We start from the raw sequence: 18,066 nt of genomic DNA on the forward strand, positions 1-18,066 counted from the left end.
GCCTAACTGGAGACCTTCAATAAACACTTGTTGAATGAATGAATATTATGAAAATAATGTTATGATTATTGGCATAAATCATTTATACATGGCAAAAGTTACAGTAAAAATTTTAATTTGTGAGGGGTTGTGGACTAAATTTTATAGAATTGTCTAGTGCTAAGGGGACATCAGTAGAAAGATCTTTGAGTAGAGGATATTCAGTTATAGAGGTTGTAGGGAAGTCCTCAAAATAATGTAGTATCAGTACTTTTCTTGGGAGTACATTGTTCTATGAGTAAATTAAAAATAAAATTTCTCACTCTATGCCTAGATAATTGTTTAAAAAGGGTATTTATAGTATCCATAAATTAAGATTTCCATTTTGGAAGAAATAAGAAATTTGAATTTAGTCATAAGGCAAACAGGTCATTTGATAATTTATATTACTGATATTGATTTACAAGGAATCATTAGATCCTGAGAGTCTCACTGAGGGCACACTAGATTTTTATGCTAGATGGTGTTTTGGGTAAATTTTTTCTTTTAATTCTTAAGCATAGCTTCATATTTTTTATTGCAGTGCAAATGGTTACATTCATTAAAAAAACATATCTTAAAGAAACCCCAAGATGTCACCTTTGCATCTGTTCTCTTCATGCTAATGCATCTTCAAAGAAAGCAGTTCACCTTTTTTATTCAAAATCTGCACAAGAAATGTTTCAGGAGGCATTTTTGGTGAATCAGTGTTCTACAACCCTCCAGTGTCTAACTTAAATTTCCTTTGTTGTATTTCCATTCTTTTTCTGTTATTTTGACCTCAAAGGACAAAGCAAACAACTATCCCCAATCTCCCTTACAACAGCCCCTATATAGCACCATTTTAATAAATTCCTCCCTTTTCATTCATGATGGCAGGGTTGTTGGTACCTTAATTACTAAAACAACCTGTGCATGGATAGAACTTATCTCAAAGCAGGGAATGTATTCAAGTATCTGGAACTCAAATTTTCTATGTGAGTGGTTTATAGTTACTGAGAATAAAGAAAGCCCTTTTAACATTCAGAAGCAGTCCTGTGAGAGAGTTCCTACATAATCACAATTTAGGAAGATAGTTTCCTAGATTTATATTTGGAATTGGGTATTGATAGTCATTCCCTTTTGGCCTCCCTCCTGCTCTTTATTCATACTTTGGAAGGGATAATCTACAGACCAACACTTTGCACTTTAAAATGTTACATTTAAAAGTTCAACCTGTTCTGTTTTCACCTTTTTATTCTCAGTGATCAATATAGTATGTGACCCATACTAAGCAGTTAGTAAATAACTGTTAAATGAATTGTTTGAGTTTCGTTGGTAAGGCTTTTAAGTATATGTAGCTATGCTTTGCATTTCCCCATTCCTCTTTAATAATATTATTTTATGCTGCTCAGTCAGCACTCATAGTTTACTTTCTTGCTATCTTTATCTTCAGTGATAATCTGCACTGAACTAATTTGAATAACTGAATGCATGGTAATGCCTGAATAATTCACTTTATGATGATGCTGTATCCTTTTTTTTTTTTTTTTTTGGTAGCCTATTGATGAGAATACATTAATTGAATGCCTATTGTGTATTAGGCATTTTGCTTATGGAAGCAAACATTCATTGTACACAAACTTTGCTAAGGATTTGGAATCTGTTTGGAAGACACATATATTTCCAATATGACCATAGTACAGTTGGGATTGTGGTAACTGCTTTAATTAGGGTATAAACCATTTTGGTGGTACTATGAAGGAAGGGGTAATTACTCCTGACGAATGAACTGAACATGGGTAAACAATGGACTAAGCCTTTACAAATGAGGTTGAGTTTGAATGGAATCTTGAACTATATGTAGGAATTTGACAGGTGGCCAAGCAAAGGATTCCAGGAAGCAGCAGCAGCATTAACAGTGCTTGGAAGTGGGGATGTGTGTAGAATGCTTGAAGAAAATGGTAGGAGTTCACTGTGTTGGCAGCTACCATACACCCGAGTGACAGGAATTGAGGAGAAAAAGGAACTTAGAACCAAAGTGTAAGAGGTCTTATACTTGTTAAGTAATTTTACTCTTTATTCTGTAGAAAAATTTATTTCATAGCAGCTTGAGTCAGGGACTGACATTAAGGTATATGTTAGTGTGAGGAGGAGTGCAGGTAGGGAGGTCAGTTAGTAGTTGATCTTTAGTTGACACTGATACTGAAGATGAAGAGGCAGACAGGAGCAGAAGGGCTTGGAAGGAGAGCTTGACCCCAAGGGCCTGGAGTGAGTTTCCTAGATGCCCTGTGCGCTGTTGATTTGCTCCAAATTATGCAGCAGTGAGATTCCTTGGCAATTTTTAATCTTTTCCCCATCTACATCAGTTTGGATAACAGTGGCACATGCCTCCTTTCCCCTTACCTGGGAGAACAGGTATTTTACCCTGAGTTCTAGAAGAAAACAAAAGGAGTATAGGGTGGAATGGTTGTTGAGTGAGCCTGGAGCATCTGCCACAGTTCTTCATTCCACTTTGTTGTTAGAGTGTCAGCCTCTACTTCTGTATTCGTTGGGTTCTTGATTTATCATCACATTTTTTTTTTTTTAGCCATTAATTGTTCTTAGATTTTACATGAGATAAACATTGATTTTTTAAAAAAAACAATATTGTTACTTTGGTTTATTTTCTTTTCTTTTTGACGATTTATTCATGCATCCAAGAACTGGAGTATAGGCTGGAGGTGTGGGGGTGAGAGGAGGCACCAGCATAGAATGGGGAGCAGAACAGGCAGATCTACTGAAATACACTGCTGAGGGGACTAGCAGGTAAGACAGAAGACAACTGCTGCACCGTGTGTGGGTCAGCTCCCTAGCCAGGGATTGAATTGTTGCAATGGCTGGTGATGGCTTGATAGTGCTTAGGCAACCTGTGCCACCAGGGAGGCTTCTGGTTCACCTTCTTTAAGTCAGTCTAGCTCTTGGATATATTGTTTATGTATTATAATCCTATCTAAGCCTGAGATCAGAAAATACGAGTCAGCTTATTATGAGTTATCTTACTATCAGAAAACACTCAGCATTGTTTTTAGAATATAGTCACTCAATAAATGCTTGTTAAACAAAAATATGCTTTGCAGTCACACATGCCAACCATTTTCCATCTCAGGGTCTTGTCCTGCCTCTGTTTTTCTTGTTTCTGTTTAGGAGTCATGTCATCACTGAGGTGTTAGCCTACAAAATGCCACCCTTCCCCAAATCCAGTTCTCCTTTGTAATTTTATAGCACCTGTCACCATCCAATGTGTATTTACTTGATTTTTTTTTTTACTCCAACTAGAAAGAAATCATTGTAGTAAGAGTAACATTTGTTGTCTGATTTATCCTCAAGCATCTGCACACTGATAGGCACACAGCAGGCACAGTATTTGTTATATGAATGAATGCTTAAAATCAGACTGACAAGGCCCTCCCTGGTGGCGCAGCGGGTTGAAGCGCTGCACTAAGAAGCTGAAACCACTCCCGCATGAGTTCGATCCCCGCCTGCCCGGGAGGTGGCCACGTGGTGTGGCAGACCTCTCCTGACCAGCCCGCTGCTCCCCTCTGCAGTGTACTTCGTTGATCTGCCTGTTCTGCTCCCCATTCTGTCTCTGGTGAAGTCTTTCACCAGCCCTGAATCTCTGGCCTGTACCCCAGTTCTGTATGCACAAATAAATAAATCTTTAAAAAAAAATCAGACTGACAAGGGTAATAAACATTCATGTGCAGGTTTGTTCATTGATTTATACAAGTGAAGGTATTGTTCTAACTTTTATAACATCCAATCATTAATATTACTCTCAGAAAAATAAAAATTCTCTTTTCTGTAGATTGCTCTGTGAAATCTAATTATGGATTAGTATTTGTTTTAAAAATATTTGAATGCCAAGCATATCCAGTCAGAAAACACTTTTATTATCCATGCCAGCTTAATTTTTAAGGCAGTGAAATGGAAGATTGTCATTTCAGCAAGCAACTTATTTTCATTTGTGAGAATGGAATATTTTGAATATTCTAATTGATTTTTGAGGATGAATTTACAAGAAAATAATCCTTTTTTCCCCTGAACATTGTACATTTGCCTTTAATACAAAAGAAGCATAGAAACAGGCACATTTTTTTGATCAGAAAGTGCAAGCCTATAATTGACTTTTGATAGATGTTGGGAGGAAGGCCAGACAGTCCCAATATAAAAGGTAAACTTTGGGATAACTGAACACTTTAATGAAGACCTGATTTCATATGTATAATTAAAGTTTGCCAAGTTATCTTGAGTTCATGCCTCTATTTATTATATTTTACTGCAAAATCACTTGGATATTTTTCCAGAAATCTTAAGTCTGTAATTTGGCAGTAAAAAACTTGGTTATCAGATCAATATTACTATATAGCTTTTAGTGTTATAAGAATTCCCTTTTGGAAACCCATAAAAACTCATTTTTTCTCACCATAAACTTTATCTGTCACTTTTCTATAAGGTCAGGGTACTAATGTTGGAGGTGATCTGCTGTGGGACAGTGAGTCAACAAAGTGGTCATAAAGTTAAAAAATGCCACATGGCACTTTCAAAGATTAGGATTTCGTTCTCAGGTTTGTGCTAATTAAAAAAAAAAAAATGGAGAGATATCGACAGGTGTAATTTAGTGCCCTTTTAAAAACAGATGAAATGATATGCTTGCCTCTAATTTTTGACTTACATTTTTTTTTTATTTTATTGATATTTTGTGTTTTCTGGAGGTTACTTCTTAATTGTACACTTTCAGTGGTAGGTTTTCTTTCTAGATTTGTAAGCTAAATTTTTCAGAATAGATGGCTTGATGGCTTTAAAATTGAAATGTGATGAGATGACTGTTTTGGAAAACAATTTCAGGAATAATGATTATCTCATATTACTTGAAGGTGAAATACAGTGTTTAAATTGCAAAATATAACTGATCTTGGGGTTACTTTTTATTAGTATTTCCTTACAGATTTAGAATTACCACTGAGTTAATATTTATTGAATATCCATTCACCTACCCCATATGTATAAATATAAGGAGAATAAGTGCTTATGAGAGGAAACAGTTTTCTAAAATTGCAAAACAGTATTTCTAGAAGTTGAATATCCAATCAGTCCGTTTCTTTTTTTTAATATGGGTCACCCATACGGATGATTATGCAATGACGTTTTTCTGCTTTCTCAATATTAGACACTTCAGAAATTAAGTGTGAAACTAAAAGTTCTTTTCAATTTCATTCACCTTAATTAAATATTTCCTTTCCTTCCAAATCCATGCCTAATTATTTAAAGCACAAATTAATTTTGACATTTTACTTGAACTTTAAAACTTGACTTTACACTGTACTTCCCTGTATTCCTATTCAAAATAATGTACACTAAACATAGAAATTGCACTTCTGTAGTTTTCAGTGTACAGCTCTCAATTCTTTATATTCCTTGATCTGTTTACAGTTATTTCATAATTCAGATACTTTTAAAATTAATTGAGAATTGCTTTTATTTCATGAATTAGACAAGTGATATTTGCAAAACCAAATTATTGTGCTGTGAGTAGCTATAGGTCTTTAACCCTTGCTGATAATTTTTTTAAATATATATATATTTGAAAATATTCATTTATTTATGCATACAGAACTGGGGTACAGACCAGAGGTGCAGGGGAGGTGAGAGGATTCGCCAGAGACAGAGTGGGGAGAACAGCCCGGCTAACAAAGTACACTGCTGAGGGGAGCAGCGGGCGTGTCAGGAAAGGTCTGTGGCGCCATGTGGTCACCTCTGGACCTAGGGATTGAACTCATGCTGAAGTGGCTTTAGCTTCTTAGTGCTTTGCTTTAACCCGCTGCACCACCAGGGGCCCTGATTAGTTTTTGAGTAAGTTTCCTTATAGCAACAGTAATTGGAATAATTTGCAAACTGCTTACAAAGCTCCTGGAAGGAAGTAAGCCTTCTGTAGTTGGGAAGTAGTTTGTAATTTAAAACAATTTGGCCTCTTTCCCTAAAGTTAAGAAAAATTTATAGTTTCTTTTAATTGCAAGCTGAAAAAAACAGAGCACAACAGAGAAAAACACAATCACTCATAATTGTACTCAAATGATTGTTTACCTATGTGGTTTTCTCTCATTTATATATTCATTTAATCGTGTGTGTGTGTGTATCATATAGTAATGCAATAGTGGAAACATGTTCCCATACCAATAAACATTGGTCTTCATTATGATTTTTATCATTAATCATTCAAACATAAGAGCTTTTGGTTGGATATGTGGATTGCTTTTAATTTTGGTCAAAAACTTTGATAAAAATTCATGACAGTTTCGGCTCTCCCTGGTGGCGCAGCGGGTTAAAGCACAGCACTGAGAAGCTTAAGCCACTTCTGCATGAGTTCGATTCCCGCCTGCCCCGGAGGTGACCACATGGTGTGGCAAACCTCTCCTGACCCACCCGCTGCTCCCCTCAGCAGTGTACTTCGTCCATCTGCCTGTTCTGCTCCCCACTCTGTCTCTGGTGAAGTCTTTCACCGCCCCTGAGTCTCTGGCCTGTACCCCAGTTCTGTATGCACAAATAAATAAATCTTAAAAAAAAAAATTCATGACAGTTTATAGGCTTAATTTTTAGAAGTGGAGTTGGTAAATCAAGAGATATGAACACTATTAGAGTGTTGTGTATTGTTTTGAATTGTGATAGGCCAGTTCAGCAGGTCAAAGTAAACCTAGCCTTATGCATTTGTAGAATAGGTGACACTTTCAGGTTAAATGTTTAGGACTTGAGAAAAGTCCTTTTCATACTCTAGCTGTGCTCATCTACTTCACAGATGGCTGAAATTTTGTTGTCACCTGTCTTAGATTCATAGCATAGAAGCTCTCCTGGGAGAGGCAACACATTTCATTGTGTCCAGCAAGCATTTATTTTGAACGGTGTGAAGGGCTTTATCTAATATTTTAAATTAAGTTCTTACAAGTAAAATTTTGAAACAAGGTAGAAAACAGACATTAGAGCATTTGAAAAGAAAAATGGAGGGGGTAAGTGTTTTTTACTGCAATTCTAATAACATCTTTGAGCAACTATTGATATAAACTAAGGATATTATGTATCTAGTTTTAGGAATTGGCTATTCTCTTTCAACAGTGATTCAGGTTGTTTATTAATTGTGAATACTAATTAATGTGGAAGAAAGACTTAGGATTCCAGATATGGTGCATATATATTCCAGATAGGGATGCAAAAGGGAATTAAGTAAACTTACTCTTTTTGAACATACTGTTTGCAAAGCGTAAAATTACTTCCTTAAGAGATGATGAAGATGCAAAAGGCCTCTAGGAGTAGCTTGCAAAGAATGCTCAATACTGTAAAATTTCTGCCTCTCTAGACAAAATATATCACTAGAATGTCTCCTTGAAACAGCAGCTGATAAAGAGATAGTAGTGACAGACAAGGCCACTAAGTAGATAAAAGTCATGTACTTGCTCCAATCAGGAAGTCTGCTATTGCTACTTATCTTTTATTCAGTGGAAACTTGTAGGCAGATGATATGGACAAGTCTATGCTTCCTTTACAGAAACTATGGGGAATAGTGGACTTTCTATAAATTATATACTGTTATCTGTGTGACTCTTCTTTTCTCAACAGTCTCAATCCTAAATATCTTCAGGATTTAACTCTCAGTCTATCACATTGGTTCTTTTTCTTTTTAAGAGTGGTAGTCAGTAACATGCCCCTTGTGATATTTAAAAATAGTGATACAGCTCTCATTAGCTCATCTATTAGCCCCATACTTACTCAACTTTGGTCTAAATTAAGTTTCTAGCTTTTTAAAATTTGGCATTACTGACCTTTGGATTCTATCCAGTTTTTCTGGTATTTGCTTCTTAGACCATCAGCTGATGTCTTAGTCTATTGGTAAATCAGAAGATTCTTGAAAAACATATGACAAGTAGAACAATATCTACAATAAATAAATAGAAGAAAGTGCTTTTTAAGTAACCCTACATCAATGGATTTGAATATTCATGTAGAACTTTGGATGTGAGAGAAATGTCACTAAATCTTTAATAGATGCTTCTTTCAAACATGGTTTTATTGACGTGTATCTTTTTTTGCTAATTTTAACTTTTGTGTAGAGCTGGAATGTAGGCCAGAGGTGCAGGGAGGAGGTGGTGAGAGGATTCACCAGGACAGAATGGGGAGTAGAACAGGCAGATCTACTGATACACTGCAGAGGGGAGCAGCAGGTGAGACAGGAGATGTCTGCTTCCTCCTATGTGGGTTAACTCCCTGGCCAGGATTCAAACTGGCCGTAGAGGCGATAGCATTGAGACTTAACCCATAGGCCACCAGGGAGACCTTCAACTTATATTTTGAAGGACAGATTTTAATGGTGACTTTATCTTATACTTCTTAACACCATTTAAAAATTCAGTTATGGCTTGGTGACTTTCACTGATACAAAATGAATAATAAAAATAGTAATGGTATTTTAATATCTGTACTTTTAAGAATACCCGTTTCTAGCCTTTTAGTTTCCCAATGGAAATTTTTCTATCTTCTTCCAAGTATTTACTTGGAATTCTTTTGCTTCCTGAGCTACTAGGATTTTGCATTTCTTTTATGTTGCTTTTTCTCACTGATAAATAAGTTGAGTTGTGAGATTATGTCCATTTCATTTTTTACTGAACATGAGAAAATTTACTTCCTTAGACTTGGTGACATGTATTTCACTCACCAAGGGATGCAACCCATGTTTGCTTGGTTTGCTGTACTTTTAGTAGGACTTTGAGAATATTATTTATTAGAGTAATTCTGCTATTTCAATTTCAAAACTAATTGAAAATGTAATATGTGTCTCCCACTTGAAGAGAGAAACTTCTCAACAATTTTTAACTTAGTTAATATGGATTAAGTTCTTACAAGATGTTAAAGTGAGACTTTTGTGCCAGTTATAGTTAACAATCTAGTAAGTCATTTTCTTTTCAACTCATTTGGTGTGTATATTTGTAATTACTTTGCACAAATGAAGTCTGAGTTAAAATGTGACATAGTGGTAAGATAATGCTAGTCTAAGGACTAATCCAGGCAGAGATATTACTGTCCTTGTGTTAAATATTCTTATATAGAGTTCAGAGATGAGGGGAAATTCCTTTACTGTTTTCAGTTCTTCTCAGGTTAGATGAGCAATTAATATCAGACATATTTGTCAGAGAAGATGATCTGTTTTAATTACATATATGTGGAATATTTCCATAGCTCTGAAGTCCACAGTAAAAATGAGGGATATATATCTTTTGCTAAGGAATCAGGTAGATACTGGGACATTTTGAGGAGAGAGTGAGGGATCTCATATGACAAGGACATGATTTCATCTGAAAAAACTTTGCCTCTAGATGTTTGCCTTGCTTTAAGATTGGCTTTTCTGATAAAAAGGTTACTTCTGAGAATGACCCTGAATTTGGTAATCTTCATTCTTTAAGATATTGGTAAACATTTTTTCAAGACCCACAGACTCTGATTGTCTTTAGTTCTGCATACTAAATTAACACATATTAGAATGATCTTGGGGGGGAAAGCCTGTGTGAACATTTTTTTTAGGGGGACCAACCCTATAAGCACATCAGGTCAGAGAATATTCTAAATGCCTCAGTAGAGTTTTTGGCAGAATCATTTTTCTTAGAAATGAGGTATGACATTTCAAATACAACACACTTTTATTTATATATAAGCATAATTCTGTTATATTAAGATGTAGAATGCTTGCATCAAGTTCTGTCTATAAAGCATAAAATAGTAATTAGTGATAGTGATTTGTGTTTGATATTAATAAAGATCTGGATTATTTAGAAAGTTATTGTCAAAGTCTAAAGGGTTTTATGACTTCTTGAGCATCTGGATTTGTTGAACACTGTTAAGTGCTGGGAATTTGTTTGTAAGCATGCAGACTGGTAACTGTCTTCATGAAGCTTAATATATTGTGGAAGATGTGTATGTAATGAATCAGGTAAAATACACAAGTGATAAGTGCAAAGAACTACTACTCAGATCATTATATGAAGTGGACTCAGATTTTGTTTGAGGGTGATGGTCTGAAATTATGAGATAGACTAAACAGAGTTTCCTTCTTTCTTAACCTCCTACTCCAAACCTGTTTTTTCAGATGAGTACTGGATACTTTCCTTCTCTCCATCTTAGTGCTAAAGCCTATTAGCTTAGGAAAAAATCTGGGAGGAAAGGGTAAAATTGTGTGGTCAAGGAAGAACTGGGCATACGGAACTCTGAAGGGAATCACAAAAGATTAGAATTAAAGCTTGTATTTTACTGTCCTAGCTAATTTATTCTTTAATGGTACATAGCCTATACCTCAGAAATCTTAGTTTAAAAGCTACAGACAGTTACTATTCAATATATTACTTAATAAATATATTTATTTTATAGTGACATATTCTATACGCATATATGCATATCTATATATCATTTATGTATTCATAACTATTAAACATGAATCTTAATCTCCAAACTCCAAAGACTAGAAAAAGGATGAACTTTTTACTTATGTTGTGTCAGGGATTTGAAGTAAAGTGTAGTGGGAAGATGTGTGAATATGGGGTCAAAAGCTGAAGCCCTTGCTGTATGTCACCTACTCTGTTATGCCTGTAGTCTCCATTTCTTCTTAGATGAAAGAGAAGTGGTTGAACAATGGTGTCAGCATTCCTTCCTCCTGTGATTATGTAATGTACTCTGGCTCCCCTGTTTTGGTATCCATATTCGAGTAGGTCAGATACCCCAATTTTATTCCTCTGTGTTGATTTGTAGCCCATTTCAGGAGGGTGGAAGACTTGGAGAAATGCCATCTTGAGAAAGCAAATTCATTATTCATCTTGTCAAATTTTTATAAAATGAATAATTGTTGGCAGAAAGTATTTAAAAATGCCTTTTTTTCTTCCCTGTTAAATAAAAGCCTAATTATTAAATGTGGAATGGGATCTCCAGATTGATGGTGAGGGAATTGGCTTCTCATCCTGCTTCCACTCCTAGTATTAAACTAAGATGATGATGTTAGATCAAACAGAATAAAAAACTGCAGGTGATTTTCAAAATTCATGGATTGCACAGATAATCTCTTAGGCCATGAAATTTGCTTTGACCTAGAATTCTTTTGCTTATGGTGTTTTTCCCATTCTTTTAATCACTGTTACTTCTATTAGTAGTTTAAAATAAACATACATCTGCATGAAATATTTTATGGCTTATAAATTCTTATTTCTGTGAACAGTAAGAAAAAAGTATCAATATTGGAAAGAGAATATAGTAAAATGTATCCCATTATTCTAGCTGCTTTATTTACTTTAGACTTCAGGAATAATGGGGAGTCATTACCAGCACACATAGTGTTGTCTAACACTTGTTTGCTCAGGACCTGTGTTAAGTGAAAGCAGTGCCTCTTTTAAGGTTAACAGCAGAGTTAGCTTCCTGTTTCCTCCTGACTTTCAGTTTTGCTCTACAAATACTTAGTATGTCCACTGTATGCCGGCTGCTGGGAGAGTGCCAGGAAAAGAGTGACATGGTCTCCATCCTTTAGATTCTTTTTTAGACCCCAGGGACTATGGAAATAGAGTGAAATAAGTATAATGATGCCATCCAGGACAGAAAGGAAGTCGTGCTTAAGAAGAGTTCAAGGAAAGGTTTCACAGAATTGGTGATTCATGAGCCGAAATTTTAAGAAAAGTTCGTCAGGTCAACACTAAGAGAAGGCTGACATAAAAGAGATAAAGATGTGGCTTCACAGAAGTGTAAAACTGCTAGGTAAATGTGAGTGTTTGGTTTTGCTGCAATGCAAAGTTTGTGGAACTGGGCAAGAGGGGCTTAAGTGGGAGAAGAGAAATGAGACCATAGTGAAGACAGAAGAAACGATCAGGAAAGGAATGTTCTGTGGCAGGGTCTTAAATTTTATCCTTATGTGATGGAGACATTGAAGGTTTTGTATCATGTCACTTCATGATCAGATCTGGAAAGATTACTTGTGACTAGTTAATGAGATTGGTGAGATAGGAATCAGGCTATATGATAGCATGGACACCCAGTTTCAGCGGTAATGGACTTTTAGTTAAAGTGAGTGATGAGATGATTTTCTGGGGTAAAATATTCTCTTGATTCATAAATATACTGCCGTATTTGAAAATGTCAGCAAATTGAAAATATTTTTAGTGTTCAGTAGATCTAATTCATTGCTACTTTTATAGTTGAAATTTATAGCAATGAAAAATTGAAAGAGGGTTAGTATTTTATTTGTCAGTGAAAGTAATCCTGTAAAAATTCATAGTTTTTCACAAAAAATTCATAATTATAATTTTGCTATATAGCATGGAGTGCAACTTTATGAAAATGTAAGGTAATGAGTTTATAATATATGCACATCTACTTATTTGTGGAAATTATGCATATTTGAAAACAAGTGAATGATGTCATAGTGCCAGTACATGTAAGCATTTGCTGAATTTGCATTTGATGTGGATCGTTATTCCCAAGACTTTGTATAAAGTCAAGTTATAGAATAAGTAATTGATATTTTTAAGCAGAAAGTTAAATCCAAACCTAGAAGAATGACAATACTTGTTAAGAGGAAAATTAAGTAATGTTGTATGCATTTTTGGACTCTTAATTTTAAAAAGAACATGTATTACAGGACACATGCAGTAACTGTGCTAGGTGTGATGTAATATAGACGGTGTTATTTTGAGTTAATGTATGTGCCCGAGAACCACACAATGCTGTAAACCAGTGCTATCTCAGTAAAACAAACAAAAAAGAAAAAAATACAAAACTGAAATGAGAAAAGAAAAAGATGGTGGCAAATTATGTAATTGGAATTAATTGGAATAGCACATATGAAAATAGCTTTAGCTTGTCTCACAAACAGTTTGATTTTTTAGATTTCTTTCCAAATCTTGGGTTTGGTCCATAAGTCCTCAGTTGTAACTTACCAATATGAAATAAAAAATCAGTTAAAGAAATGACTATTTTTAATAGCACTGTGGGGGAAATAAAACACTTAAACTGCTACATCTTTTTCAATAGGAACACAAGATTTTAAAAAGTATGTTGCTATTTAAGTCTGTATTAGTAAGTTATTGTGAATTGTAGGTTGTGTCTCTCATAATCAAATAGTGGAATCCTGATTAGTTTCTCTTTTGTGCTTTCTTCAGTCTTCAGTGATGATAAGTTCCAAAGCAGAAATTTTCTTATACTTATTTTTTACTATTTTATGAGATTTCAGGTGTATTTTAGCAACTGGGGTTTCCCTGATGAATCATTAAAATAAGTGAGTGGGTTGAAGGTAATACTAACTTTTCTCGGTGCCGACCTATTTGACTCTGCTGGGTTATTGCTTGCTTTTTAAAATAGAATCTGAGTGTGTTGGAGTTGGTGGGTGGAAGTGCAGAAGAGAAGGGGTCAGTAAGAAAATACTAAGTAAACCTCTGATGACCTATTGGGAAATCCTACTCAAATTTTATTTCCCCTAATTTAAAGCATTGTTTTTTTACCCTGCCAACCATAACTTTCCAAATATTGTATATATAGGCATAGAAAATATATTGTCAACAACTGATTGACATTTGAGGTATCAAGCCATGTGGGGATTTGCCTGTGGACTCAATTTCTCATGTGTGTGGGATTAAAACTGTTAAAACCATCATCACCGAAACCATACCTTTCTATACATATAGCAGAAAGCTGTCTGTGGAACTTTCTAATACAATCTTATTTCAAATTATTACTGGTATTTGGTTGGAAAATTATTTGAGAAACTGAAAATTATTAGGTAACTGAATTCATAACATCTAAATAAAAAATGTAGTTCACCTTGAAAATGATTATGGTTTAGGGAATAAAGAAGTTGGGCCAAGTTTAAAATAAAATGCAGGTACAACAAAAAAGTTTTCATAAAGCTTAAAAAGAAATTAACTGTTGGTTTCAGTTGACTTTTGTTCTTCATGAGTTCATCAATGTGTTATTTGTTTTTAATTGTGGTGAATCAAATGATCCTTTTTCATACTGGTCCAGGTCCAACTGTTCACATGAATTACAATTATGATTTTTCACTTTACATACTGATAAACTACATGAGAATTTTTGAAAAGGCAGATAATTTTTGACCTTTGGTGATCTTAAATAGAATTTGAAGTGGTTTAAAATTCCCGTGTCATAGCTGTAACTTGATGTATTTTATATTGCCGATTTAATGTTTAGCATTTAACCATGTATCATTAAATCATAGTATTGATAATGAATTAAACTTTCATAAAGCTTTAATAGTGTAGTAGATTGTCATTTATCTGATGTCACTGGGGGATAAAACATGCTGAAGAAATGAGTATTTTTTTAAAACGGAACCTTACTTGTTTAAGTGGAAAAACTGAAAAGTTAGTCAAAATTTATCTGAAACATTTTATATGCTCTTTTAGGGAGCAAGAATAGATGGGTCATTTACTCTTAATGTCATAAAATATAATCATTCTAGTGTCATGCAGAAAGGACATGGACTTTCTGACTGGTGTTTGTTTTCTAACATGGGAAGTTTTCTTCTGTTGTTTTTTCCTTCTACAACGTCACAGACCTGACTGTGACATTTCATTCAGAGTCAGTGTTCCAGGGGTTAAGGTTCATGGGTACATGTACTAGCTGTAGCAGTCATAACTCAGGCACCTATGTGTGGTGTCGGACTATATGTAGGCTCCCTGCATTCATTTTCTGGCAAACCACTGCTCATAGCCTCCTGTCACAGAGAGACCCTGTCCCCTTGCTTTGGAATTAAATAATGTCTTTGTGGAGGTTCCGGTACTGTTACTTCAAGCACTTGCTCCATAGTAGCTACTGCTAACACGGCAAAAATGACTGCTCACCATATGCTCAGGAGCTTCGTGATGTCAGGGTGACCACCTGCAGTTTTATCGGCTCATTGCTAAAATGGGCAAATAGTGTACTTCCTGTATCTTTCAGCAAATTCCACCAGAACAGCAAAAATTCATTTTATCAGAGTGCTTTTCTTTGCCCAACCTTATACTTATTTGTTTCAAGCAGTGTTTTCTAAAGCAAAGCTCAAGCACAGCAAAAGTATTCAAATGGTTCTTTAATGTACTGTAATGACATTTGGTTTAAATCTTATATTTAAAAATTAGCTTCTCCCTTTTGCTTGCACCTAATGGGAATCATCTTTCTTCCAGGTTGTGCTTTGAGAAGGCTATAGGGAAGAATATATTTTCTTCTTGCCTCAAAGGTTGCAATAGAAGTAAGTGGGGAAACTGCCAGGATATGTCTGTCTCCACAAAACAAGCAGAACAAATTTCCATGAATCAAAGCCACTAAGTATAGTCTTCAGAGATGGTAGGACATAGTTACTCTCCCTAGAAAAATACCCCATATGTAGGCACACCCATTGGCCACCAGAAAAATGCTCAAGTAAACGCTAGTTCAAACCTGTACATTTCACTCTTCTTACTGAGTTATTAAAGGGGTGGAAATCTGCTATAGCTATAATCTCTTTTTCCCTTTTTCTATTTTTCGACCTCCCACATGCTTGGTATTCAGTTCTGCTGAGTGTCTTGAATCTACAGTAGCACCTACAAGAACTGCCTCCACAGTGGCTGATGGTTTTTAGATAACTTGTGATTCAGACCCATAAGAAACATCTGTAAATATGTGGCATGATAGGTGTGCTAGATTACTCTGGAAAAGGGCAGAGTAACAAAGAATTTGAAAACTTTTTAATTCTTAATAATGATGCTGCTTGCTTTGAGGTTACATGAGTGAGGTATTCTTCAGAGTGGTTTAGATCACATTGCATCATTTGTGGGAAGTATCTTGGGTCATTTTTACAAATACCGTTCAGAAAAATTTTAAGGATATTCTGGGCATACATACAGCATGATTAGGTTAAAGGAAATAAAGCAAGGTAGCAGCTCTCCGTGATGTGATCAAGTAAGCAAATTAATGTTAACTGTGCTTATTCTTTCTTGATGCTTTTCCAGAGTTGTCTTTTATTGGTTTCTCAGTTTCTTTTAGAATTTTCCATCATTTGTGGGATTAATAGCTACTATTTTGTTAAATTAGGATGGGGTTTGTTAACTCATTGAACCCTGTATTATTAGAGATGAAATATTTCAGCTGTCCTGAAAAAAAAAAAAAATCTCTGAGTAGCTCAAACTCTAAATTTAATTCTTACCCAGAAAAGCTGTGGTGTTCTCACTCATTTGAAAGGCAGGTTTTTGATGATGCATGGGTAAAACTTGCTGTACTTCACATACTTGTTATTCTTCCCCATATTTCACATACTTGTTATTCTTCCCCATTCCTATCTTTAGGGGCACATGGTGGTGTGACTTAAAATTACTGAGTTAAAGTACTGGAAGTTTGGACTTTTTCCTCCTTAAGTAACTGTGCTAATAAGGAGAGGGGCAAACTACCTTATTGCTATGTGTAGGCCACGTTTTTCCACTGTCTTATAACCCACCTTACAGGTTAGAACTGTCATTCCCATTTTATTTGATTTTTTAAAAAGATTATTTATGCATACAAGAACTGGGGTACAAGCCAGAGGTATGATGAGGTGACAGGATTTACCAGAGATAGAGTGGAGATAGAACAGGCAGGTAGACCAAAATACACTGCTGAAGGGATCATCAGGTGAGACAGGAGAGGTCTGCTGTGCCATGTGGGTCAGCTCCATGGCTGGGGATCAAACTGCAGATAGCTTCCCAGTGCTGAGTCTTAACCTTTTGTGCCACTAGGGAGACCTCTCTTACTCCCATTTTAGAGATGATGAGACGAAACCCTATAAATTCAGGTAATTTGTTCAAAGCTACATTATCTCGAAAGTTACAGAGTTGATCTTCAACTCTATCTCCTGGATTTTAGAACTCATACTGCTTCCACCTGAGGAACTCTTGTTTCTTTTTTGTCATTAAGTGAAATGTAATTCCGTATATTGCCCCAAAATACTGTTGATAGATTTATACATTAAGAAGTAGAAAAAATAGAAAGACTTTTTTTCCCACTTCTGCCTTTTCTTTGAGAACCGTTTGAGACTTCTTTAAAATGCAAGTAAGTGAGTATTACTTTGACTGAGCAAGGTGATGTACAGTTTTATTAGTAAAGAGTATCACTGAATTGTTGAGCCTCATAATTTTGTTGAACGACTTTATTAAGAAAAGCAATATCCTGTCAATGAGTGGTTACTTAAGTCAAAAAGGAACATTCAAACATAGAGTATCCTTTAAACGATATAGTATTCACATACAGTGATATTTCTTCTTTACTTCTTACAGGGAATAATATAACATTTAAAATGTATATAAAATTTTTCCTTGTGTATATTTCTTTGTCCACTGAGCACATTAGCAAATGTCATATTATTATTTCTTGATAGTCAGTTCTTTGTGATGAGAATTTATCATATCCCAAATAACAACATTAATGTTCCTTCTCCCTCTTAATGGGTGAGTTTTTAAAAGAAAGAGCTAGAACTGTTGTTGGTTCACAGGCATGTAGCATTACCTCATCATCTTGTTGTTCATTCAGGGGTGGGGCGTGGACAGTAATGGGGAATTGGTCAAGGTCTGAATTATTCAGATACTATACCCTATGATCTTAGCACCAAAGTGTTGATATTTGGATGTGAATGTCCTTCCCTCTACAGATGGATTCATTGGGGTCAGTGATAGCTGGTGAAATTTTAAGACAAAGTAATATGAGAGTTATAAAATCAGAAAAATTCAAATCTGGATAGGACTTACAAATGAGGGACTGCTTGAGTAGCTGTCCAAGAAATAGCTTTGGGCCAAATTGGTTCTAAGGTTCCTGAGACTGAGTCACAGACAATCCATTCAGAAAATGAGTGATCCCAGCAGGAGAGGGTATTAAGCTTCTTGTACCAGGAGAAACATCCAAGTCATTGTGGACATTATCTTAGGGCTTCAAGAAAATTGAAATCACAAAAATAATATGCTCTTAATTTCCTCTTATTAGCTAGATAGATGTAGAAATATTTATTAGCGTAACATAAGT

General features: G+C 35.2%; 1 protein-coding gene across 4 annotated transcripts in view; it reads left to right on the top strand.

The window, feature by feature from the left end:
• The window catches only part of GTDC1 (glycosyltransferase-like domain containing 1), a 307,853-nt gene that overhangs the window by 48,077 nt on the left and 241,710 nt on the right, over window positions 1–18,066 (top strand). The window lies entirely within an intron of this gene.

This window comes from Condylura cristata, unplaced genomic scaffold (genome assembly GCF_000260355.1).
Source record: "Condylura cristata isolate star-nosed mole 26May11 unplaced genomic scaffold, ConCri1.0 scaffold00002, whole genome shotgun sequence".
Taxonomy (NCBI): Eukaryota; Metazoa; Chordata; class Mammalia; order Eulipotyphla; family Talpidae; genus Condylura; species Condylura cristata.